This window comes from Marmota marmota, unplaced genomic scaffold (assembly GCF_001458135.2).
Source record: "Marmota marmota marmota unplaced genomic scaffold, marMar, whole genome shotgun sequence".
NCBI classification, from domain to species: domain Eukaryota; kingdom Metazoa; phylum Chordata; class Mammalia; order Rodentia; family Sciuridae; genus Marmota; species Marmota marmota.
In genome coordinates, this window is record NW_025999900.1 from 35,668,970 (window position 1) to 35,695,812 (window position 26,843).

The 26,843-nt window shown below is 43.2% G+C and overlaps 1 protein-coding gene and 1 long non-coding RNA gene across 2 annotated transcripts in view; both read right to left on the minus strand.

Moving 5' to 3' along the window:
- Nucleotides 1-26,843, minus strand: part of LOC107148310 (T cell receptor alpha chain MC.7.G5-like) — a 282,213-nt gene that overhangs the window by 147,817 nt on the left and 107,553 nt on the right. The window lies entirely within an intron of this gene.
- Nucleotides 6,458-8,225, minus strand: LOC107148347. The gene is made up of 2 exons (XR_007345864.1): nt 7,669-8,225; nt 6,458-7,494 (listed from the first exon to the last, which is right to left on the minus strand). It is a non-coding gene; the product is annotated as an uncharacterized LOC107148347 (long non-coding RNA).

Here is a 26,843-nt window from a genome sequence, read left to right on the forward strand (position 1 = left end):
CCAGCAACTTCAGTGGAGTGATCATGAATAGAGGAAATTATATATTCTTTTCCTCTCCCCTTCCTCTTTGCTTTACCCAGTTCTTTATCTTCTCAACCCAGACTACTATCATTTTAGCTGCTCTCTTTCATGGGGCAGAGCATAGCACTATTTTGGAAATCTCTAAGCTTGCCTTGACAGGGAATTAGATATGTCCTTTGGTTAAGGAGTTCCTGTGAAAGCTTCGACACATTTACGTCCCTGCAAAAAGAAACTGATTGTATCTAGTCCAGAGTTCCCATCAAATTTCAGTTTGTTTATTTCTAGTTATTTACTTTAACTGCAAGCATCATAGCTGTGTGTGTGTGTGTGTGTGTGTGTGACTGTTGCGCTGTTGTGGATGCACATCTTCCCTCCTGAGTCATCTGAAGGAACCCCAAGCACACTGTACCTGGGTTGAGGGGAAGTGTGTTCTGATATGAGCTCCTGTCACCTCTGCTGAGAAGCCTTCCCCAGCTCTGGGCCATCGCAGCCTTCTTTATGTTCTCACAACTGTTTGCTCCTTCCTCAGTTATGAACTCTCTATTTTCATATCTGTTTCTACCACTAGCAAGAACATCTTGAGGACAGGAATGGAGCTTTGGTGGTTTTTGTAGCTCAGCATATGGCACAGCATCAGGAACACTGTACGTGTTCAGGACATATTTGAGGGATGAGGAGGGCGTCCCTATAATTGTAGATTTGTGTATTTTAATAATATAGCTACCAATAATAACCACATAAAACAAAAAAACACCAACAGGGCCCATCACAGGCCCAACTAGGAGTCACTGGGAAGATAATCATCACATGGCCCCTCGGATCCCCTCAAAGCCAGCTGTGCTTGCTGCTCAGGTTTTGCTTACCTGTTCAGGGCCCTGCATGTGAACTGGCTCAGATCTGATTTGGTCTTGTGCACTCCAAAATGGGCTCTTGAGTATACCAAAGAGATACCAGTGGCCTCTGAAAACCCTTAGGCTCCAGATTGGGGTAAATCTGAGGTCTCCAAGACTATTCAAAAGTAAGAATATGGAAGACAGGGCCACATGCAACAGAGTCTACCATGATAAACTCCCAGAATTTGGGGGATTTGTCTATTTATTTATGTATGTATATTTATGTAATTTTCATATTCAATGATAAGCAAAATAAGATTTGATTCTTGTTCTTCCAGAGTCTACCAACTAGTGAGAAAATAGGCCTAATTGAGTTGATGAAATGTTATAAGCTGACTTATGAAAGTATATAAAAAGAAACAACCTGACTTCTTGGGAGATCCCAAGATGCTTCTGAGAAATCTATGTGTGGATTTTGATCCAAAAATATCAGCAGGAGTTAAACCAATGAAAAGGAGATGGCAGAAATGTTTCACGGAGAGGGAATAATATGTGCAAAGGCCATGGGGTTGGAAGGCATCTAGTACATTCAAGCAACTGCAAGAAGGCATGTTGGACAGGAGCCTGGAAGATGAGGGTGGGAAGAGCAAAAGGGATGTGGGGGAAGTGGGTAGGGGTCAGAGGTTTTTTAAGGATGTAAATTTTTTTTAATGTAAGGAATGGGGAAGTGCTGATGAGTTTTTAATCAGGGACATGATATGATCATATTTGTATTGAGGAAACTACTCTGGCTACTGTGGGGAGGACATATTTGGAGACACCAGAGGCTGGATAGCTTATTCAAAAGGCCATAGAGATAATTGAAAAGAGACAATGGTAGTATGAATGAAGGTGTTGTCAATCTTGCCCAGAAAAAGATTTATAGATCTAGTGTAGGCTCTAAGGTGCCTGTATATCTGAGAAGAAATCTCAATATTTGAATTGAAGGTGTTATTTGAATTGAAGGGGTTATTCACTAAGATGAGGAAACTTAGAAAAGGACCATATTTGCAAGGAAGATTGATTTACATCTGGGAGTTGAGTTGAAGCATCTTTGAGATATCCAGATAGAAATGTTGAACACTCAAGTGAACAATAGGTATTATTAATTCATATATTCAACGTATATTTATTGACTATTCAATTTTTGTTAGTCACTCTGCTAAAAACTATGTGGTACAGGAAAATATGTTGAACTTGGGATTCTTAAGGAGCTTCAAATTTATTGGACAGTCATGAGAAATTTTTGGACATGTTTTTTTGTTGTTGTTGTTTGTTTTTTTGGGCACCAGGGATTGAACTCAAGGGCACTTAACCACTGAGCCACATCCCCAGCCCTATTCTGAATTTTATTTAGAGACAAGGTCTCACTGATTTGCTTGAGTATATGAAGGTGAAACTTTGTCGTGCTCCAGAAGATGTAAAAAACATAAAAATACAAAGTTATAGGGAGGCAGATTTCAATTTGGTATTGGAGGTCGTTTTTTTAAAATAAGAGCCATCATTGAACATATTTGAAGGGAGAATGGATGAACATTTATTCAATCAATATTTAATGAACATGGAAATTGAATGGAGGGATTCCTGCTTGACCTTTAAGATCCCTTCTGGCTTTCAAATTCAATGATTCTAATTTTCTGTTTAAAATCTTAATTGTTCAGAATGAAGGTCACAGCTTGGATTCCTTTGGGTCCATTTCCTTATTTGGACCCTAACTATATACTCCCTGGGCACTTACAAGGTACTATAATGAGAATCTTCTTCAAGGCTGTGACACCTTCAGAATACACAGTGTGATAAGTGATGGAACTCTCCTTTCTGTCCGCTGTCTGCGTCCTCCTCTGATGCAGGGGAAGAGGCAGACTGCAGTGGTTTTCAGGTTTCCTTCTCTTTTCTTGCCTCTCAGTCATAACTATGGTTCTATAATGTTGGTGTCCTGTTTGTAAATGCAGCCAGTGAATGGCACTGTTCCTGGACACAGATGCCTTCCTCTTCCTGCCTTTGGGCAGTTGGATGGGAGTTTTCTGCTCTGAGGGACACAGGAGGCATCCTGTGGCCTCTGCTTGGGAGCCAGGTGGAAATGGCTCTTACCATTCCCTGATAATTGAACTGAGACCTTTTGTAGAAAGAGGGAGACAGACTCTAGGATTTCTCTTCAACACTCTGAACTCTTTCAGCTGAGCCCTTTTCATCATGGATAAAAAGCAGAACGATGGAGGTGACAATGACATGAACTTGGAGCCAGCTTTCAATTGCTGTTACTGTGGCGTGGGGAAGAACATGGGCGATAAAAGAAAGTAATAGCTGGTGGTCATATTTAATTGGGTTAGGGACTCACGCAGAAATACTTGGTCCATGTCCATACTACGATACCTAAGTGTTATATAAAATTATATAAAAGGCTTCCTCAATTACCCTCCAGTAAGCTTAGGAATTACTTGAATTTCTTCTGGTCTTCACCTTTAATTCTTACCTGTCTCCCCCCCCACTCTCTCTTCCTCCTTCCTCCCCCCACTCCTTTCCCTCCTCCTCCTCAATGTTGGTGTCCTGTATTTAAATGCAGCTAGTGAACGGCACTGTTCCTGGACACAGATGCTTTCCTCTTCCTTCCCTCCTCCTCCTTTCCCTCCTCCTCCTCCTCCTTCATTGTTTTCAGCCCATCTCTGTTGGGGTGGGCTGCCCCACCCCAACATGAGCAAGTTCACATCCTCATCCATCCCACAGGAGGAATGGATCTCTAGAGACGTGTGCTTTTGTCTCACATCCCTCCTCATCCCAATCAGCCTTCATCAAACACTAAAGATTCATGTTCTCTTTTCTGGCTTAATCTTGAGAGAGTGTGAAAAAGTCCTGGATTTCAGTGGATAGTCCATGATGGTGTGGTAAAAAGGACATAGATGCAATAAATATTAATTCATTTCCTAATCTGCTTATGGAAGAACAGGAAACGGTCATACTTGGAATTTATGTAATACCTTCTTCCAATGAGTCTATAAGGACACAGTATCACTCCAATAAGAATATTTATTATATTAATAATATGAAAAAACTGTAACCCGATTTGAGGGTGACCAATTGCTTACCAGTGAGTCCTATATCTGGTTGCACATCGGAATCCCTTTAAAAGGACTTTATAAATAGGATTCTTGAGTAGCATTTGGGAAAAATTGAAATATGTTTTTCTACCTCCACGAAAATTTCCAATAATGATGCATGTTATGGTCTGAAGATGTCCCCCAAAGTTCATGTGTTAGTAACTTAGTTCCTAGTGCAACAGTGTTGAGAATGTTGAGAGGTGAGACATAGCTATAAGAGGAGTTTAGGTCATGAGGACAGAATGGTCACAAATGAATTAACGCCATTATCATAGGAATGAGTTAGTTGTCACTAGAGTAGGTTTCAGATTAAAGGATGAGTTTGCCTCCCTTTTCGGACTCTCTTACCCTTCTGCTTTCTGTCATGGGATGAAATAGTAAGGGCCCTGGCCAGAGAGGCCCCTTGATCTTAGATTCCCAGCTTCCAGAACTGTAGGAAATAGATTTGTTTTCTTTATACATTACCTAGTCTATGTTATTTTGTTACAGCACAAAAAAGACTAAGACAATGGATTCCCTACATCAATGCTTCCCAAAACTTAACCTGTGTAAAAGTTACCAGGGGATTTTTTTAAAATGAAGATTCTGATTGTAGATCTAGGGTGAAGCACAAGATTCTTCATTTGGAAAAACTTCTAGGTGATGCGGATGCTGTTGGTCTGGGCTACTCTTGGAATAGCAAGATCTTAGACCAGTGGTGTTCAACTCCATGGAGGGGGGCCACGGCCACAGGAGGGAAGGGAGTTGGCTTGCCCTGGAAATCAGAGCCCCAAGTCCAACAGTTCAATAAAAATCTCTGGGAATGCATCCTAGACATTAGTGTTTTCAAAGAATTTCCTCCAGGTGATTCAAATATACAGGTAGAATTGTGAGAACCAATGTTCTAGAGATGATTAGACCATATCGAACGTTCATTTCTCTGAAGGACAGGAAAAACTGAGCACATCTTCATTATATTAAAATAACCCAGGGCTGGGAGGTAGCTCAGTGGTAGAGTTTTGCCTAGTGTGTGTGAGACCCTGGATTTGAACACCAGCACCCCCAAAGAACAACAGCAAAACCAAATAAGCACACACACACACACACCAAAAAAAAAAAAAATAGAAAGAAAATCCCCAAACTTCCTTTTCTGCTTACAGCAAAATTTTTAAAAACATGTCCTTGGATCACCTGCAACAGAATAGACTTGGGTACCTGTTGTCAATGCATATTTCTGCATCTGCTTAAAAATGAATGTTCAAAACAATCTCTCCAGGTGTTGTGTATGTGCAATAGAGCTGGATAAATACTAAAGAATAAAATAATTAATTAATAAAATTAAATTTCTCAAGCCTTGTAGTTAGAGGTCTCAAAACAAGTTGGTCATGACAGAGTTTCCAAACTTTCTCTTTGTGCTCCACTGCACTTGTCCCCTGTGGTAGGCAGCCTGCACAGTGGCCCCCAACGATTCCCACTCCTAATATTCATGCTTTCACACTCTTCAATGTGGGCTGCACTTATTGACTCATTTCTTACCAAAATAGAATGTGTCAGAGGTGGTGGGATCTTAATTCCAAGCTTAGGTTACAAAAAGACTGTGGCTTCCAACTTAGGCACCCAAAGTCCTTGCTTTAGGGATGTAAGCTGCCACGTTAAGAGAAGCCCTTTGGAGATGCCCACTTGAAGACTCAAGGCTATCAACATTCATGGGTGAGCTTGAAATCGATCTCCTTCCAGTAGAGCCCTGAGATGGCTGCAGCCCTGTGCAACACCTTGATTGCAGCAGGACGAGAGCCCCTGAGCTATAAGAGCCAGCTAAGTTACACTTGGGTTCTTGACCTTCAGAAAGTATGAGATCATGAATGTTTTTTTGAGCCTCTAAGTTGGAAGGCAATTTTAATATTAGGTAACTGGTGCAACCACCCTTCTTCCTCTTTTCCACTTACTAGTCTTGCTTATTTCAAGCCCCAGCTGTTCTAAGAAATTTTTCTCACAGTGATTGGTTCTTTTATAATCTCCTAGAGCACGGCATCATAACGTCATGATGCTCATTGTTACTCATGGACTACGGTGCATACTGTCTTGAATTTTTGTTTTCATTTGCAAACTTTGATTGTAATTTCTAATGCTCTATCTTTTAGTGATAAATTATAAACACATTGATGAGAATAGAACTTAGAACATTTTCTATTTCCATGACCTACTGTATACCATGAATACAATAATTGTCCTATAAATGTGATAAAGAAAATAGTACTTTGGAAGGAATATCAAATAGAAGGCTTCAGAAGAGTTGATTTTTAGTTGAAGTTTTTAACACTTATATTTACTGTGCATCCTAATGCTTTAACTTTATGTGGGGAAATATTTCCAGAAAGATATTTTAGTACAAAGACAGAGTTAGCCACTACAACCAATAGGATGAAAGCTCTTCTTTGGATGATTATTTTTGTATCTTTAAGCCCTCCTGCCCACTAGTCTGCTAAGTGGTTTCCCCAGGCCTTGACTTTGTAGTCTCAGATCCTCAGCGTGGGACTTCATTTTTTTTTTTTAAATTCAGTTGATTCATGGCCAACTCAGAAATGCCTCATTGCCAAGAGCGTTTGTCTCTAGGATCTATCAGCAACAAGCATGAAGAAGCCTGTGCGTGACTGCTATCCTCCCACCCTGGTGGGTCTGCAGAGCTCCTCTACTGCTAAGAAAAGATAGAAAACATTCAATACCTGAAATAGTCATGAAAGCATTTCAGAAAATGACTTCACTCATTCTTCTTCACTCAGGAAGGGTTAAAGCGATCTCTAATAGCTTTGGAAATTTTGATTAGAATGCTAATGGAAAACCATCATTGCTTTATCTAGTTTATGCACTCCAACGCTTTCACAATAATGATTGCAATGAGCTACAACACTCATGAGAGAAGAAATTCAGTTCATCTCAGCCTGCTTCCACAAAGAGAGGGCCTTCTCAGTATTCAGAGCTGCTATTTTCAATGAGGAGTCTGTGAGAGACAGACACAGGGGCCCTGTATCTCCCCCATCAACCCTAATGGCCTCTTCTGCCCTCTTCAACTGATACGAAATTGCCCCAACTGGCCTTATCATTGAGGTAACAGCAGTTCTCATCTTAGATGTGGTGCAGAATGTAGCCCAAGATGTTCTGTAATTGGACGCGGCACCTTGGTGTGACCCTAAGGGTTCTTGAAGTGATGAGAAACAGAGCAGTAGCACTGTGGATATCTGACCCACAGTAGTAAGTCCCCGCATCTTGTGGTGTTGTTTTTTGAATATCAAGTATAAATTCACTTTTTAAAGTATCAATTTTCCCTTTTAAATTATTTCTTAAGTTGCCCGTAGAATTGTTTAGTTTGTATATTAGAAACAGAGAGTTATCTTCATTCTTCTTATACCAGCTCATTTGGTAATTCTTCAAGTCCCCTCCAGTTACTCTGCAGCGGAAAGTGGCAGGTTTCCCAACTAGAACAGTCAGAGTTTTGGTATGTGGTTCCAAAATTATATCCAAACAGACCCCTGGAATAAAAGCCTAAAGTCAGAGAGGCTGTGAAGAATTCCCTCTGCCCCGAGGGGTTGGAGAGTCAGTGCCTTGCTCAGCAAGGATCCACTTTTGTAGCCCCCTCCCACCCCCACCAAATGCTCCAGGGACATATTTCCCTAAGAGGAAAATGCCCAGAGGCCAGTCCTTACCTGTACAGAGGATGGAGAGGTAGAAGAACAGATAGGTCCACAACATGGCTTCACAGGGGCCGGAGGTGACTGCAGTATGCTGGCACTGTCCTGGCCGCCTTACCCAGATCTCCCACTGTCTGCACCTGAGAAGCCTTGTCCATTATTAAGGTGGTTTGGTGTTAGTCATTTCCTCAGAGAGAGATGCGATAGGCTGGTAAGGTCACAGGTTAGGTTGTTAATTCAGCAAACAGGTGCTAACTACCTATTGCAGGCCAGATACTATTTGGGAGACATAAAGATGAATAAGATACGGTTCCTGCTTTCATTTTTTTTTTTTCAGGGAAACACACAAACAAGTTATAAAGGAGTGTCAGATCCTAGAAAAGAGGTAGATCTGGTGTGTTCCAGGAACATAGAGGAAAGAGCTCCTTCTGCTTGGGATACTCAGAGCAGGGAACCCTGACCTAAGCCCAGACACGAAGGCTTTCCCAGGAGAGAGAAAGCAAGTAACAGCTTGAGGGTGTGCCCAAGCAAACCTGTCTGAAGGTGATGGCCATTCTGCCTCTAGAGCTCTCCTGTGTGGTCCCTGCAACCTCCTGATCTGTTGCCTCTTCCAGCCTCACTTTTAGCCACTTCCCCACTAGCACTTTCTACTTAGCCACAGAAAATACTTGCAGGTTCAAAGATGTGTGAAGGTCTCCCCTGTGCCCCTGCTGCTCCTCTTCCTTCTCTCCTCCACACCTCCACCTGAGGGAAATATCCTCTGGACTCCCTGAACATGTTGGGCCATGGTACTGATCATCTTTATTGTAATGGTCTAATAATTGGTTTGTTTCATGAATTAAGCTTTCAGATTATTTAGATCAGAAGCTGTACCTTCTTTAAATTCACATCCCCAGTACGCAGCACAGAGCTCTCAATATTGAGTAGCTCGGCAGATATTTGCTAGTCCAAGCAGGATTTCTGTTGGAGCCTCTCATCTCTCAGGGAGCCAACAGAGCTTGCTGCTCATCTAGGGAAGGCTGGAGTTAGAAAAGAATTTTCCAGAAACTCAGGCTAAACCTTGGAATATCCTTGTCTTCTACCTACTGCTGTAGGTGTAGGGAGGTGGGGCACTCTGCAGCAGCAGGGTGGTGCCTACCTGGGTAGAACTTGCTTGTAAGAATGTGTGGCTTACTGCCCAGGTGGTATCAGTGCCCATACCATCTACATGTAAAAGGAGCATTGGTTTTGCAGGTTTAATCATCTATGGATTTGAATATTGCTTTGCAATTTGCCAGCTGCTGGGCAAGTTGTCTCTGAGTCTTGCTTTGCTTACTTGCAAATGGGGTAACTGTAGTTACTGTGCAGGGTGCTGTGAGGATGAAATCAAAGAACACACGTGAAGCTCTTACCCCTTTGCCTGGCACACATTTGCAGGCTCATCACAGATATTGGTTTCTTTACCTCTTTTGGTTTGCCATGGTGGGGTTAGTGGCCTGGTGGTAGCTCCCTACCCAAGTCATAGTCATCAGGGGAGACACAGAACTTGTTATTTCCTTCTGGCATAGAACATTCTTCTGGGGGGAGGAGGTATCTGTCCAGCTGTATTAGCTGTCGGCAGGACTTTGGGCAGGTAAATGGGTGTGCTGACTGGAGCTGTGTCCTGTGTGTGGCCTGAGGATCTGTATCTCCTAGGCCCTTAGGCAGAGGACTATCTCTGGCAGCTAAGGGTGGTGAACACATGTAAGCTAGAGTCTCAGTCTACTTTGTCTATCTGGGATGAAGGAAGACCTGGGATTTAAGAAGCAAAAAGATGACAAATCAAATGAATTCCTACTGGCTGTTACTTGTCCAGATAAGTCCCTTTCTCTCAGATGGTCTCTGCCACTCTCAGTTCTGTGGTATCAAACACTGATCCACAGAATTGCTCCAGTATCTATGGGAGAGACTGCCAGAACTTCTGATTTGCTCTCTAATTGGGAGTTGCAGGACCTATTTTTACCTTTGGTTTGAGAATACATCTACTCTCTCCCCATGCTCTTAGAGTTCTCTGAAAAAGAGGGGTCGGGCAGGGAGAGAGAGAGAGAGAAATTTAGTGAAGGAAAGTCCTTTCTTTGCTTTATCTCCTACTCATTATTCTCAAGCTTCTCACACAAAGCCTTAGTAACAGTGAAGTCAGGCTGTGAGGTGTGTAGAATTCCATTCAGGCACGGTCCTCATCAGCAGCTGCCCTGTATCTTACTATGGTCTTTGCTCTCTTGTTTCTCTGCTGTCACTGGATGACAGGACAAGCAACTTTGGAGCAGGAACAGAGGTGAATTAAAAGAGACGACCTATGTCTGTGTTCCCTTTGGTCAGGATGCGGTTAGTTGGGACTCAGCTGCTGGACATTGGGGACTGCCTTTAGTCAGAAGCGATTCTTCTATTCAGGTTATCCAATCTGGGCTCAGGATGCTTGAATGGCTGGGATTACTTTATTTCTCTGACTTGTTTTACTGAAAACTCTGGACCCCATAGGTTGTTTTAAAACAAACATGAGATATTTTTGGAAATTAGTGAGGAATTTCAATGGGTGTCAAGAAAAATCACAGTGTCATTTGTTTCTAAAAGGATCTTGGCTGCCAATATTCCATCTGCGACTAACTTACCCAGCTGTGTGGCACCAAGTGAGCAGCTGCCAAGCAAATCAGCACAGAGGCAAGTTGGGACTCTTCTGAGTTGAAATTTCACTGCTGTTACTGACTTGGGATGTAAATAAATAAACTTTTCTATATTTAGTTGTAGTTCAGGGTTTGGTTCCTTTAGGATATTTTCCTGGCTCTCATCACCCAGTTCATCTGGGGATCTAATTCTAAGCTGCACTTTCCTCCAGGATCACTCCCATAATTATTAACCAAACATTTCTCTTACTCCCATGTTTGTCTGATTTGGCTTCTCTATCACTCTGCAAAGCCCCACGGTGGTATGACCTTGCATTGACCTTGGCTCCTGGAACAACATCTGGCATACAATAGACACTCACTATACATTGCTGAATACAAAAATGAACCACGTCAATTTTATGTGCTGAGACTTAGAGATATCAGAATACTTAACCTTCCTTCTCACCTTTCTTTTATGATTATCCTTCAAGGATTGCATGGGGAAGTTGGAGAGCTCTCAGTTAGATGGTGAGGTGGTTGGGATGGACTCTGAAATATCCTATCATCTCACTTTTCGTTTTGATTCCTATGAATCACTACCAGTAAACCTGCCTTGTACAGTGCTTGCCAGTCAATACATAGCTCTGTAAGACTTTGTTTTCCTTCCTTCAAACTTTCCTTTTACCTCTGGTGGTAGCTAATTTTGTAAATGAAGAGAGATGATTGCTCTCACTAAGACTGTAGCATGGGGATAATGACTGGCAGAACCAGACCTGAAAGACTGTCTTTCCCTATTGCATGTGATGTAGCACTGGTCTCTGAACTTTGGCTCTGGGGAAGCATTACTGAGTAGTTACTTCCTGGCAGAGAATACAGCAGGGTTCCCAGAGTTGTAAGCATCCTTTAGGAAACCTATGTCCCCTACAGGACATTCAACAACTCTGGGGATATGTCCCCAGTGACCTTTACCTTGGGGAAGAGCAAGCCCAGGAGGAATAAAAACTCACTGGGTCTGTGCCTGTCCCATCAAAGTTAGAACTTTGAAATCTGACCTCAACAAGAAATTTTACAAAGGATGCTTCCCAAGTTTTTTTTTAATCAAGAAGAATCTCTTGTTTTGTGTTGTCCTGTGCCCTTGAAGGACTACTCTTGGGGGCACCAGCGCTGATGAGCTTGAATGTTGGCTGCAAATGAGAAATCCAGCAAGACAGCAGGGGATTAGGGTCTCCACTGAAGAATAATCATAGGATACAAGTAGCAAGAAACCCTGTCTCTTCAAAAGAGAAAGTAGAGAACACAGTTCTCATTTACTTCCAGTTCTCAGCTCAGCAGTTCACATCAAGGAGTTCCCACAGGGGGCAGTAGGAACTGTAGGTGGTTCTTGCCTAAGCAGAGGCTCTTGTCCTGTGTGCTTGTGGAGCCTGGAGATTTGGGCTGATCCTCATTTGACCTTTTTTTCCAGCATGCCAAACTTTGGCTTTCTGTCTTGCCTTCTTAGAGGTGAGAACTTTTTCATGTCAGCTAGTATGCTTGTTATGTGGCTAGAACTAATTCACTACTTATAATTATGTTACATTTTAAAATTATTCCACTGTTCTACCCATTTAATGAATGGGGATACACTGTATTTTAATGTCTTAAAAAGTCTCTGCTTGCTTTCTTTCTCAGGGTCAGGCAAAAATTACTTTCTTATTTGTTTTTTCTATGCAGGAGGCCTTTAATAATTTATCAACCTCCAGTGAAAAAGGTCCTGAAGGTCTTTTGAGTTGTATTTCTCTGAATTTCCATTGATATTTAGTTCCTACTAGAAGGGATACTAATGTAAAAAGGAATGCTTAATGTCAGAGACTGACTTGTTTCTGATTAACAACTTTCTAATAACTCACTCAGTCCAACCATAGGGGAAGGTGGCCGTCATCATCCTGAGATCAACACTCAACAACAGGAGTAGTTAAGCCTTGCTCTAAATACCTTGACATCTGATAGTTGGCTTAATTCTTGCAACAATCCTCTAAGGAAGGTATTACTATTGCCATTATTTTATAGAAGAGGAAAACAAGGCAAAAAGTAACTTGCCAAAGGTCATATTGATAGTGAGTTAATAAGTAGAGAAGCTGGGCTTCAAATCTCAAGAAGTCTGACTTTTACGTCTGAACTTGGTTCAATTATTTTACTGTGCTACCCAGTTTCCACCATCCATCCATCCATCCATCCATCCATCCATTACCTAGCACTAATCAATTTAATTTTATGTATATATTATATATATATATATATATATATATATATATATATATATATATATACATACACACACACACATAAATGTACATAATATATAACATACATTTATGTATATATATTTAATATTTGGGGGGTTTTTAGAAATGTCAGGTAGTTGTTAAGGGCTTATAATTAAGGTATTAATTGCTTTCCTTGGTTTTGTATGTGTGTCTAACTCATTTGTCACTCTGGGTATCAGGGAATGTGCTTTAATTTTTAGGCGGAAGATTTAAGTAATTCAGTAGAATTTAATTTTCACTTCTCATGATTTAACAAGATAAAAGTGAAGAAGTGCTACCTGCTGAATACATTTTATTATTTGAGAAGTGCTTACTTTATTTATTTGTGTCCCCAATGTACACAGTATATCAATTTGCAAGCCACAAAGGCCTTTTAGTTTGAAAGAATGAATTGATGAATGAATGGATAAAGTTCAGTCTGCACTGAACGTCCTGTGTCTTGTTGGCAGACTTTAAATTTTCTGTTGTGCCTGCTTGAGACTTACAGTTTTTGTTCAATGTGATACCCAGCATGCATCATGGTGCCTATACTGCACAGTAGTAAACGGCTCTATCTCTTGGCTGCACCTGCTTAACGGTTAAGGTACTGGAGGACAACTTTCTGTCCACAGACAATTGGTAACGCTCTGATTCCACTGTGCCTTGAAAAGTATGGTAGATATAGGTGAGCCTTTGGTTAGTTCTCTGCAGATACCAATACACAGAGTCGTAATTCCCCTTAAGATTATTATACTGGCACTGGAACTTCACATCTGTCCCCATTGTGGCAGCCAAGTTGGAAGATTGTATGATTTCAGTCCTGCAGGAGCCATCTAGGAAAGGAAAAAAAAGATAGGAAATGAGAAATGAGAAGTGGTGAGAAATCGCACCCATTTACCTGGTGGCCACTTACAGAGGAAGGACAGCGCAACACAGAGAAGCCAGTACATGGTGCGTCTGCTGTTCTTCTCAGGGCTGAGCACCACACAGCCTACTTTGCATGCACAACACACGTGGGCCACCTTATCTACAACAGCCATGTGGCCGCTTCATTGCTGCAGCAATAAAGGAAAGAGGTCCTTGGGGGTGGTTGGTGCCTGCGCTATCTGAATACATACTCTGATTTGTTCAGAGGCGGCAATCCAACGGGCCCCCTTAGAGGGGGCTCAGGTACCCCTGCGCCACTCAGGGGCTTGTGTTTTCAGCATATGGTGCCATTCCCTTATCAGTCCCAGGAGGCTTTTTCTCTGAAAGGAAGCAACCAGGGAGATAGTCTTTTGTTGAAAGACACTCAGTGGGTCATGATCTCTTGGGTCCTTGTATCTGAATTTCAGGAATCTCGGGTGCACAGAAGGGTGGGTGAAGGTAGGGGCAGTCATTTTTCTGAATGCACTGTGGCTTCTGTGGCCCCGCTGGCAGTTTCCAGTTCTGGAATTCACTCTTCAGATGCTAGATAGGGAGGAAGTAATTTGTTCATTTTTAATTAATCATCAATCAACAATCCATTCAGGAAATGTTTATTGAGAGCCAACTGTATAAAAAACTTTCTGCTGAGAGCTGAAGATAAAATAAAAGCAAAAACCAACCAAAGTTTCCATGGTTGTGGAATCTAAAGTCTGGTGATGATTTTAACTTATTAGTCAATACATACGAAGTTGAGCAGGAGTGAGGTCAGGGGGCTTCTGGAGTCTGTACCCATCCAGGTAGGGCTTTTCCCTAGTTTACATTGCAGGTGGTAAGCTCATCAGGGAGGAATCCACACTGCAATTTTCTCTGGCAGTCCATGTCCCATCCAAGAGTCAGAGGTTCCTTTTCTGCTCACTTTCCCTGATAGACACCTTCCCATCAAGAAATCATTCTGTTTGTTGACAATTAAAGTTCTGGAATTCCTGACTTAGCACTGTTAGCGTCCTTTTCTTGGAGCAGAATCAGCTTGGTTGCAATTGTTCCCACTGTGAGGGCAACTGCATCTTTTATGCAATGGTTTCTTTTTTGTTGTGTATGCAAAGACTGGAATGTTTTAATTTAGGATTAATAAAAAAACTGTCTTTAGGACCAATCTTATCTTGGTAGTTGAGAGGTCAAAGATTCTATTTTATTGCTTTTCTCAAAGTCTTTACTCCCACCTCTGCTGCACTCTCTCCTCATTTCTTTCCTTCTGTCTCTCCCAAGACTGTCATTCTGCAAAACGCTCTCATGAAGAACTTCAAAGATAATGGGTAAAGAAACAAGGAAACTGGGTTGGGGATGTGGCTCAAGCGGTAGCGCGCTTGCCTGGCGTGTGTGCGGCCCAGGTTGGATCCTCAGCACCACATACAAACAAAGATGTCGTGTCCGCCGAAAACTAAAAAATAAATATTAAAAATTCTCTCTCTCTCCCCCTCTCTCTTTTAAAAAAAAAGAAACAAGGAAACACCCACCCAAGGATGACTGATCTTAGGGCAACACAAAAGAGGGTTAGGAGCATCTGTGGCCACAGAGATGCATGCAGACACATGTGGAGGTGGAAGGTTGGTGGTGGCTGTGTGCCTGCAGTAGAGCACATAGTGTGACACTGGTGACTAGGGGCATCCAGAGGCAATATGGATAATGTTTGGGACAGTGGAGCTGGCTGGAAAGACATATGTGTGCTGCAGGGCAGTCCTGGACAGGCCCACCCAAGACTCTTCGGGAAGGCTGTCCCAGGTACTAGCAGAATGTTCCAGTAAATGGGATGGGTCTGTAACTAAATGGGGAGGTCAAAGATTTATGTCAGATTTTCTACGGGTCTTGGTTTGCTTGGCCAACCTGAAGAGAGAGGAGAAAAGAGAATTTATCGAAGAAAAAGAATATAGAAGTTCAGCTTAAATTTCACTTTCAAAGAGTTATCAAATAGTTACAAGCACAACAACCATTGTACTTATTCACACAACTGGGTTTATAAATAAGAGAAACAGCAGTGAACTATGTAATGGTTTGGAGGGATCCACAAAGACCTCTGCCGTGTGGGTGCCTAGGATTCTGCCCTTGGAAATTGGACCATAGGAAAACAGAAACATTCCTGGAAGGATTGACACCTTGTCTAATGTTCAAAGTGAGTGGGCATTAATTTTATTGGCAAGGCCTGGGATATCGACTTGGAGAATCTTTCAGCACATAATCAGAACGCCAGGAAGAGATCATCTCTCCCTCTCCTTCACTCCCACATATCATGCACCTACTCTTTAGGTGTTTCTTGAATCTGTTTCTTCTTTCCAGGTCCTTATCTCTGATTCTTCTCAATGTCTACCCTAGATTTTGCATTGTTTTTATGTCTGACTTCATTGCTTTTGATCTCAGACCACTCTTCCCATAGTGATCTTTCTGAAACATTTTCTAAGCATGTCTCTTTTAACATACTACTGATTTCTGCTCACTTTTTATACCGCTGATTTCTGTGGAACAAAATCTATGTCCCTTAGCCTGGTTTACAAGCCATTTCCCTATCAGAACATACCTGAGATAGATAGGGGTTTAGGATGAGAGAGAGAGAGAGAGAGAGATAGAGAGAGAGAGAGAGAGAGAGAGGAACAGTCTTAAAGGGAACCTCCATGAGCCATTGAGATGCAGAAAGCACTGTTGTAAATTGTGCGGCTCCATCCTGGCTCTACCTCCAGACTGGCCCCTGATACAGCCCTTCTCTAAATATTGTACCCCAATGCAAGGAAGTTCTTCTCACTCTTCAGATCACCCTCTTTCTTCCTTGAGTGTGTATTTACTTCCTAAATAAACCTCTGCCTATACCTTTGTCTGACTGGTGCCAGACTTCTTTTCCATCATGTATGCCAAGAACCTTGCTGTTACTGAGTCAAATTCCCCCTCCCCTCTGGAACACCTTAGGCCCTTCTGTGGAGACATCTCTTCTCCCATGACATACTGACAGCTCCTGCCACTACTCTTCCCCCAGGGAATGCAGATTTCATTCTCACAGAGGGAAACATAGTCCCCAAACATGACTCTATGTGCCTTCTTTGCCCAGGCTGCACTGCCTGATTTGATCTTCTTCATTCTCTCCATTCATCAAAATCATTCATGCTTTAAGTCTCTTTGACTAGAATGTCTTCTAAGGAGCCTTTCAGAGTCCTGAACCAACCTAATTTCTCCTTCCGTTGAGCAACTGTGCATCACACTTTGACCAATGTTTATCAAGGTCTGACTTTAGATTTCTTAAGTGATTATTGGTGATATGAAGGTCTGTATATGACTCTGATTTGGAAAATAAATGCATCCCTTTCTCTCACAGCATAGAAAGATTCATTTCTAAACAGTAGATTTCCAAGGGAATGGATTTTCAAGGGACTGCCAGTGTATTCTGTTCAAGGTGCCGCTAGCTGATCCAGCAGTCTCACCTGATCCCTGTGGGCAAACTGCTGGACTCTGAAAGGAACTTGAAAGAAAATCTTTCCATAGGTACTTTCTGGTAGATGAGCCAAATGACCTAGGTCCAATCACTAGCAATATTTTGGGCTCACTGTCCTTATTGGGGTCTTTGAAGTTCAAGGTTGCATAGAGTGGTCATTTCCCCAAAGAGTAATCCAGTGTGTTTAACTTGAAAGGACTGACCAAGACTTCCTGCCGTGCCATAGCAGCATTAAAAATTAGATCTCTTAATTGATAACCAGGGTCGCTTGACTTTGAAGTATTATAAAAGGACTATGATTTCAAGGTAAACAACCTCAGATACTTCTCACCTGGGCCAAAGTGAATGTCAATGCCAAGGTTGAAAACTTGGGAAGGATTCCGGGCTTTTCAAAATCACAAAGCGGGAGGTCTGTGTCCTGCCATCAATGTCAAATCTAGATGTCAGACCTGGCATCAAGGCCTCAGGCAACATTCACCCACCAGAGATCTGGACCTGGAAATCTGAGCCCTGTGGCAGGGCTGTATTTGAATGCAGTGAGCTAACCTCAGAGGCACCCCTTGCCTCTGGAGTCATTATGTGTTGACTGTCAATCTCCTATTACATGGAAATTTCCCTATGTTGTTTTTTTTATAGGTATAGAACAGACATTTCACCCTAGAGGCCTGTCCCTTAATCACACTAAGGCATTGTGAGAAAGTCATTGTCTAAGACATGCTTAATATGTGATCAACTTGCCTTCCATGGACAGTGATGGAAAAATGCTCTTAGAATGAAAATTTTTTGAATCTCTGCTCTCAGAGAAGGTGTCAAAGGACGTGTTTTTTTTTCTCAGCTTTTTTTTTTTTTGAGAAGGATGAGTACCATGTACTCTGAGGACCTAAGCTTAAACTGTAAAGAGTGATTTAAGTTAGAAATTGTTAGACCAGAGTGTATCTTATAAAAGCAGGACTTTCTTTTTTTGTCTTTTCCCTTTAGCAGAACTGCTCTTGAAGACTGCTGACTGTGTTGGGCTTCTGTAGTTGGAGTAAGGACCATGGATGGAATTTAGAGCACTCCTCTTTTGTTGAGAATGAGTTTATTCACAGCTTAAAAAAAAAATCACTTGTTGTTTTGGAGACTATGAAGTCATTACAAAGGTGGACACAGAGGGCGTAAGCCGAGATGGTGAATATTCTGCTAAGAAAAATTAAATGCTGTGTTTTTAGTTAGAATGAAAGACATATTTTTCCCCACATGGGAATTTATCAGGGTTATTGATATGTGATATTATAAGACCTGAAACATAGCCGGACACCCCATTTTCTCTGTTGGGGCCATGAAGGTCAGACTCTACCCCGGGGCAGTGAAAGGGCAGGTGCATAGCTTCCTTTGAGGATGTCCCCTCCCCCAATCATCAGAGAGCAGGAAAAGAGCCAGTCACAGAATGAAAAGAAAGGCTTTCTGTGCCTGGAGATATGAAGAGGCCCACAGACTTTTACAGGGAGCACTGAGCAGGTTGCTGCTATGTGGAAGCTTGCTGGGAGACAGGGAGAATCTCTCCTTGGATTGGGGTCTCAAAACATGCTCCGTTTTCTTTCTTGAAACATTTAAATATGCTTTGAGTGATTAGGAAAGCAGGCTATGTCCATGCTGCCTTGGAATACATGACATGAAGGAAAAGGGGACAGCTGCTTGGAGAAGAGTCTCATGAGATGACACCAGGTGGCCTGAAGGAGATCTCTGGCTCAGTGGAGTTGTCAAGCTCCATGGGCCCCACCACGGGGCACACATCCACACTAATCACCTCAGGGACGTGCGTCATGTTCCACGTGATGAGGCTGTAGGGTATTCTAAGTTGGTTATTAATGAAAAGGTGTCTGTGTTTTATAATCCCCAGGCTATCGAGGACACAAGGGCAACACAGTGAAGGACTGCCTAAAAATAGGAGAATCCAAATTCTTGAAATGGTGTTTGAAATAACATTTGTACAATGACCACCACTGGTTTAACCTAACAACCTGACCATCCTTACCTGTTTCGAGAGTAAGAATTCACAGCAATTGATTCATGATTTAAACTTTAGGTGGCATTAAGAGCTGGAAAACAGCCACCAATATTAAACTGGCCAATTCCACTTTATACATATATGTTCATCTATCCATCTATCCATCCAACAATATTTTTTTTTGCTCAGTACTGTGGTTATTCCTAGGAATGCAGAACTTACTAAGACATTCTCCTCCAGGGCTCACATCTGTGTGGGTGGAGACAGGTAGGACTCTGCATTTCCTTGCAGAGAGAGTTCTCCTGGTTAATGACATGATTAGGCAAGCTCTCCTGTCTCTTTCCCAAGGGATTGTGTCACCCATGGAGCCAGATCTGCTTTCCAGCGAACTGCCTTTTATTTCTATGTTCCCAGGTGTGGGGGAGGCATTGCAGCATTCCTCGCTGTGCTGCAAGCCTAGGGGTGCTTTAAAGGTTTTTGGTTTTGCCTTCCAACAAGAAGCTGCATCCTGAAATTATAGGGCAAGGTGGGGACAAAGACAGAGTGATTCACTTATAGTGATTTGGCCGGTCCAGCATTGCCCTCCAGTGGTCAAGTGCAGGAATATAGGAACCACAAACTCCTGGAGTTAAGTTCTGAGAAGGATGCCTGTGGGTTAAGGAGGGGGCTCTAGCATGGCTTCCCCAGATGGAGGCTGGGAACTGGAAACTATTCCATGAAGATTAGGATTCACTAACGACTGGCCACCTTAGGAGGTATGCATGGAAAGAAAGAAACAAAGACCGTTTTGTTTTTCCAGTTTGGTTTTTGTCCAGAGAAATACTAACTGGCAAACAAGGTGACCAGGTTGCCTTGGGGATTAGAAGGCACAGTGTGGGTTAAACCGAAGCTTTGGTGGAAGTGTGGGGAGGGGTTTCCTAGGACCGAACACTCTAGTCTTCTTAGTTTTCCCTTTTCAAGGCTCGAGAGAAAAATGTGATCTAGAATGACTACTTCTAGATTCATGGGTCGTCCAGGAAGGAACACAAATCTTCTGAAATGAAATTGGGTGCAAACATTCTGGATGTAAAGAATTTTTTTCTTCCATTAGGTTTTTCTCAAAAGGGTAGAGTCTATAAGAAGGTAAGTTCACATTCCTCCTGGAGCATAAATGGTTTCAGATTCCTCTGTCTTATATGTAGGTGGTCCATTAACTCCAGTTCAAAGAGAAGTTTCTTAACCTCAAAACAGCACAACTCCCACCCCTCCCCCCCACACAACTGGGTCAATGTCACTGGAAGATGCTAAGCATGGTAAAATACTGTTCTATCTCCCAGATCATGAATCTATGAGTCAAGGCTGAAGAAACTGTGCCAAGTTTCTTGGCAGACAATCTGCTCTTGGCAAGGTCTGCAACTAGTGTAATGTTTGTTTCTCCCCTTCCGTTTCACCTTAGCACACAGTGTCCATAGATATATCATCACCCATTTTCTGAGGCAATGGAGTTTCATGCATCCCATCCTCCCCTGCTTTATTCCTTCTAGTTGACCTATGTCTTGGCTTCCTGAACCTTCAACAAGCTTGAAATTCTCTCTGTCCCTGCTCTTGTCTCTATTGGTCTTCTGCTCTGTATGCCCAAAAAGATAGAGAAAAGGGTCCCAGAAATTTCTTGACCAAGTGTGGTGAGCCATCCGTGGGCTGCGTGTGGCCTGTCACTCATTGCAGCCTAATTGAATAGGGAAATCTGGTGTCTGGGAATTTCCAGTGGACATTTCCTCTGGTTCATTGCCCAGAGACATTGTGAGCCCTATCCAAGCTATGCCAGGTCCCACACAGCACTGGAGATGGGGGGACCTGCTGCAGCCACACAGCCCCTCTGAGATGGGTGTGACCTGCCAAGATACCAGTCAATCTGCTGACTACAAGATGTCAGGAAGCAAGACTCCACCCTTGGAGCCTTACCCCTGCCTTTGATGTACCCCCTTAAATAAACCACAGGAGCCATTTTCTAGTGGTGTAGCTCCAGCTCCTGTGTGGATTGGACCTCTCAGGGCCTCCAGTTCTTTAAACCTAATTCTGACTTTGTCTTTTGTTCTTCACCAATTATTCTAGACTTTAATTTCTCAAGTGGCTTACACCCTCTTTGGCAGGAAAAAGAACCTCCTAATGAGGCACTGGCCTCCTTCCCCAAACCAAGATGGAAAATATAACAAACCATGACCAGTTTAGGAGCTGGGTAACTGTAGCAGAATGCATGAAAGGTGAGATTGCTCACATGTTACCCATAAAGTTCAAACAGCTGAAGACTTACTGTAGAAGACCCCAGACCTTATCAATTTGAACAATTCAAAATGTGAATCAAGGTCAGGAGGTCTGAGGGCAGGATACTGAGGAAGGATGGATACTTTTGTTGCAGGATTCTTGGAAGACATAGTAAATTATTAAAACATCCTCCAATCTTGGATTAGTAAATTATAGTAACGTGTGTGTGTGTGTGTGTGTGTGTGTGTACGTACTCTCTGTGCACTGGTGTGTGGTTAAACTGAAGCTTTGTGAATTCAAGACCTGTGTGTTTTCTGCTCTTTTTCCTAGTGCCTCAAGTGTAGTAAGCACCTGATAAGCATACCCCAACACAGTGGTAAAGAGATGATGCTTTGGAATCCAACAATCTGGAATACAAGTTCTTATACTCTAGTTGTTCAATCTTAGGAAAGTTTCTTAGCCTTAAGTTTGCCATATGTAAACTGGGAATAACAACACCTCTCCCCATTCCTCCACACACAGAAAGTTTATGAGGGTTCCGGGGGAGGATGCTCATGAGGACTGGGCACAGTGTCTGGCACTGGATCAGTGCTCAGTAAATAATGGCTGTTTATATTATTTCTATGTGTGTGTGTGTGTGCAGCTCTCTGTGGGTTCATAACAGTTTTTCAGTCAGATCCCAGCTTAAATGCAAAATAGGATCAGCCTCATTTCAGAAAAGGAAAACATGTTTTATTTGTTTTGTTTTGCAGTCCTAGAGAAACCTAGGGTCTCTCGAGTGCTTGTAAGTGCTCTACCACTGAGCCACATCCCCAGCCCAGATAAGGAAAGTGTGAAAGCATGGGTTTGAACAGATTGTCTTCCATTATGCCCTTTGCCACTGGATTGTATAATGTAATGACTTTGTCCAAGTTACCAGAGACCAACATGCTCCTGAACCCTGCCTAGAATGGGAGAACCCCTGCATATAAATAGGCTTTCTCTGAAACAGGCAAGGGGTGGCAGTGGCTGACTCTCCTCTGCTGCTATGGGCCTGGATGCTCACCCGACCATCAGCACACCCCTGTCTTCTGTTCTGGACAACCGTGATTGACCAGTCTCGGGAGCCGCCAACACAAGAGAGACTTGGAGGCTTTGTATTCAATCATCATTGAGAGCCTATTAGGAGAACAAGGTACCATGCAGCCACTTGAAAGGCTGAGAGTCTAAAGATAGCCATTACAGGGGAAAATCCTTCTGCTTGGCTGACTGGGGCCAGGTCTATGGCTTTAAAGCAATTGGCGCAGATGCGGAGTGAGGGGGTGCATTCATCTTGTGCTCAATAAAACAACTTTTATTCAGGCATGTGAATTGTTATCCCCTCAGGAAAGGTGACAGCATAGAAGCAGGTTGTAATTTCTTGGAGAATCTAATTCCCCTGTAGCTGGAGACTGAAAGAGAGAGATGGATAAAAGAGAGCTCTGTTATCCCAGGAAGTCCTGGGTAATTACCCAGCCTGAATTTCTCCTGGAGTTTCCGGATGGTGCCAGATGTGTCCAGGCCTCTATGCACCACCCCACAGAGCCAGCATCCAGAGGCCACCTCCTCCTCCTGGCTGTTCCTCATGTCTGGGAACACATCAAAGGAGGTTTGATATTCATAACTGCTGTGAGTCATTTTCACATGGAGCAGCGGGGAGCTGCCTGTACCACTGCACGCTGTATTCAGTCCTTTGTCAGAGCAGCTGAGCTGAACCAATCCCCCATTATGGGTGAGAGTGGATTCCTCCTGGGAGGCCTGGATTTGCCCCCAGATCCCTGTGCAGAATATAATAGGTCTCTTTATTGAGAAATAGTTATTAAAACATCCTCCAATCTTGGACTAGGCATCTCCACCACCCATAGGGACATCTCTGCGTGGTCCTTGCACATAAGTGTGACCACCTCCAGGCCCTACTGTTGGTGTCAATGACATCTGAGGCCTCCCTGTTTGCCTCACTCAGAGGACAAGGGATGTCAACAAGACTCCAACCACGACCCCATTTCTTCTTCACTGGAGGAGGAAATTCTGTTTGCTCCTGTTAAGTTTGGCTATTGTTGGAAAAGTGTCCTGTGTGACACTCTTGGAGGGCTGGCAGAGGCTTGGGAAATTAAAGCTGCAGGATGGTTGAGCTGGAAGGGGACTTAGTCATCATCCAACTTGAATTGCTCAAGTTACAGATGACAAATGAGGCACGGAGAGGCTAAAGGAACTGTCTAAGGTCACACAGACACGTGAGGATTTTTAGCACATGAAGTCCTACTCCAAAAGGGGAGGCAAATAGTGGCGGGGTGAATTTTGGTATTGTTTTTTTTTTTACAGAGGGACAAATTTATGGGAAAGAGGCAGGAATCAGGAGTGCAGAAGTCGTATCTCCCAGTTTCACACCTTAGTTTCTCTGTGTGAAAAATGGCTGCATTATTTACCTACATTTCAGGATTGTTGAGGGGTTTTTCTAGTAACTCGGAGAAGTTCTGGGCATCTTGGTCTTTGAGGTTAATGAGAGCATGGTCTCTGGCCTGAGGAACCTGTTCTCTGTTCCTCAGCTACCACCAAGGCCTTGAGAAGTCCCTGGGTTTGGGAGGTGGGATAATTAAACAAAGAATGGACAGACAGTTGGGGTGAGGAAAGTGTAGGAAGTGGGAAAATGGGAGCAGGAAAACAGCACAACCTGCCAGGTAACCATCTCCCAGCAAGGTTGTGTCCTCCAAGTGGAAGTATTTCATGCAGTCAGCAGGATTGGGCTCCCTCCTTTCGTTTGGGACAGCATGGAAACGCTGGTCCCCTGTCTCTGTGCATCTGAATTCACTCTAGTCATGCTATCTCTCTTCACTCGTCCAGAACACCAAGTGTGGTTTGCTCTTTAAAAATGCCCAGGGTTCCCTTTCCTCTTTGGGGTTTGTGGTGGATGGTCAGACCACAGAGCTGTGTGGTAGTAATAGGGGTTCTGAATAAATGAGCCCCCAAGGACTTCCAGGGAGATCAGAGAGCAGCAGATGCCACTGGGAAGGAATCTGGCAGAAGAAGACACTCAGGATCCTCACCAAGCCACTCCTGTGGGGCTGCCCCTCCTTGGCTAGCAACCTTGCATGGTGCTGCCCCCTGAACCCAGAGACCCACACCCCTACACGAGTCTTATCACCCGCTTTCTCCTGTCACTATCTTGTCAACAACAGTATCCCGAGACATAAAGGACAACTCTGCATGACAATGCAGTGAATGAGTGGGTAGGTGCCTCCTGTTTAATAACCAGAGAAATATTGCTGTGCGGCATCTCTCCATATGTTGTGGCATCTGTGTCTGGCATGTAAGGGACTCATTTTCCTCACATATCTCATTAAAGATGTAAAGCAAAATGGAGGGGCTTGGAGCCCAACTCTCCCTGATCCTGCCTGCGGCTCTTGTTCCTTGCCATCTGCTGCCATCTAGTGGCTACTTGTCTCTTCTGCATTGGCGTTTTCAGAAACCCGGCTCAAAGTCTTGGTCTCCAGTGAAACAGGAGGAAGATAGTTACCACAAAACCCAAAAACAGATTCCTTGTTATCAGCTGAGGATTGGCATCCATCTTCTGACATGGAACTGCCTCCTGGAGCCCTACAGCTCTCTCCCCTCTTTCGAGAGATCCTCTGGATTTTCTTGTAATTCTGTCTACCCTCCAGAGTTTAAATATAGAACATGAAAATCTGGCCCACTAGGAAAGTCCTGGAAACAGCCAAGGTCAATCCTGTGACCTGGAGATACACAAAGTCTCACATTCCATGCAGAAATTTCTCCTACTATATCCAAGAGTCCTCAGAGTTTGGGAGGGAAAAAGACACTGAGCAGGAAAGGTCTTTTGGCTCTTTCTTTTGGTCCCTGGATCTTTCCCAGCTGCCCTCCAGTTTCCTTACAAAGGTCTTGGAAGTAGAAACTCACTTCAGTCACTGTCTCAATTCTGTACTCACGTTTCCTGGGACCAAGCTTGTTTGACACTTGCTCTGTGGTCTGTGATGGCATCAGAATGTGTTTCCAGTCCTCATTCATCAGCTGGGGCTTGGAATAGCTGTGAAACACTTCCCAGGGTGGACGACGCCGTGCAATATGAAGAGCTGAACTTGTCATGGAAGGTCTTGAGAGTGGTGAGTGAAGAGCAGCCGGGGCACACGCCAGCTGCAGGGTTTATGCACGGGCTGCAGGTGCCTGCACATCACTGTGGGCTCCCACAGAAGAGGATGGAAACTGTACCTCTGGGCTGGGGACTAAGACACAAAGAGTAATGAGGCTTTTTTTGGTCTTAAACCAAGCAGTTAATGTCCTTCTCTTTAAGCCTTGGCATGTACTCATTAATTTTATTAATTGATTCATTCTTCCATATGTACTCAGCTTTCGGAAATGTGGTGAAGTCAACACAGAAAGCAGCCCGTGACACAGTCTGAGCCCATCAGGATCTTATTTTTAGAGAAGGAAGCGAGGAAGGAGCAACAGTCAAGGAAGTACTAATTCTCCAAGTGAAAACACGTCTGGTATGTGAAGCACGGGCTCCGCGAAGGAATGGATCGCCAGAGGGGCAACATCTGGGAGCTTATTATGGGAGTAAATGAGTCAAACTGCTCAAGGAATTGCGGTTGTTCTCTAGGATGCATGGCCTTGTAGTCTCCATACCCCAAGGACACTACTCTAGCAGTTGGCCATCTCCCTGGATCAGAAGAAAACAGGAAGGGGAGATGTATTGGAGAATGAAATTGATCAAATTATGTTATGTGCATGTATAAATTTGGCCCAATGAATCCCACTAATATGTATAATTACAATGCACCAATCAAAAAAAAAGAGATGGTAACAGGAGACACAGGGGAGTCTTCCATGACCCCACCCATTGACCTGCAATAGATTAAATCCCTTCCTCAGGATTACCATTCATTGATTGATTAATATGTTTATTCATTTATTCATTCAAGGAATTCACACTGTAGTAGCACTGGGTTTATAGAGATAAATCCTAAATCCTAAAATTTCCCAAAGTTTTAACACCAGCTTGACCCAAACTTTATAGAATACAAAAACCCCAAATCACTGTGACTCCTTGTCTCCACCTTCAGTCACTTCTCTCGCTAAATACCTGCTTTCAGATGCCTGCACGCTAGGTCCTCCTACTTTCTGCCTGCTGCCCCCAAGGTGCCCCTCATCCCTGGTGACTGGGCAGGCTCTTGGTTCCCAGTTGTCAGGGATGGTCCAAGAGGACACTATTGGCCATTTGGAAGTAGTCTACAAACAAAGAAAAGATCCTTTGATTTAGTCTTGGTTAAAAGTAAGACTGGTTTGCAATGGTCTTTGATATGCTCCAGGAGGAAGAAATCCTATTATGCCAACTTCCAAAAGTCTGTGCCGCTATGATAAAGATATTTACATTGCATCACCACAAAACTCAGTGAGAGGGCTGTTAAGAGACTAGACAGTTGGGGGAAAGACTTCATGTAATTTAAATTTACACAGATTTGGCTTCTTCCCATGTTTACTGACAAGAGCAAGAAGCTTCCATATCAACTCCTCAGGAATATAACCTTTAACAGCAAAGTATTTGATCAGAAGGAGCTCAGAAACAGTATGATGATGTTCATTTAGTCTTCAGAATGTTTGTAGGAATGATTCGTTTAGTTGAGTTGTAACCTTTTATTACTTTGACT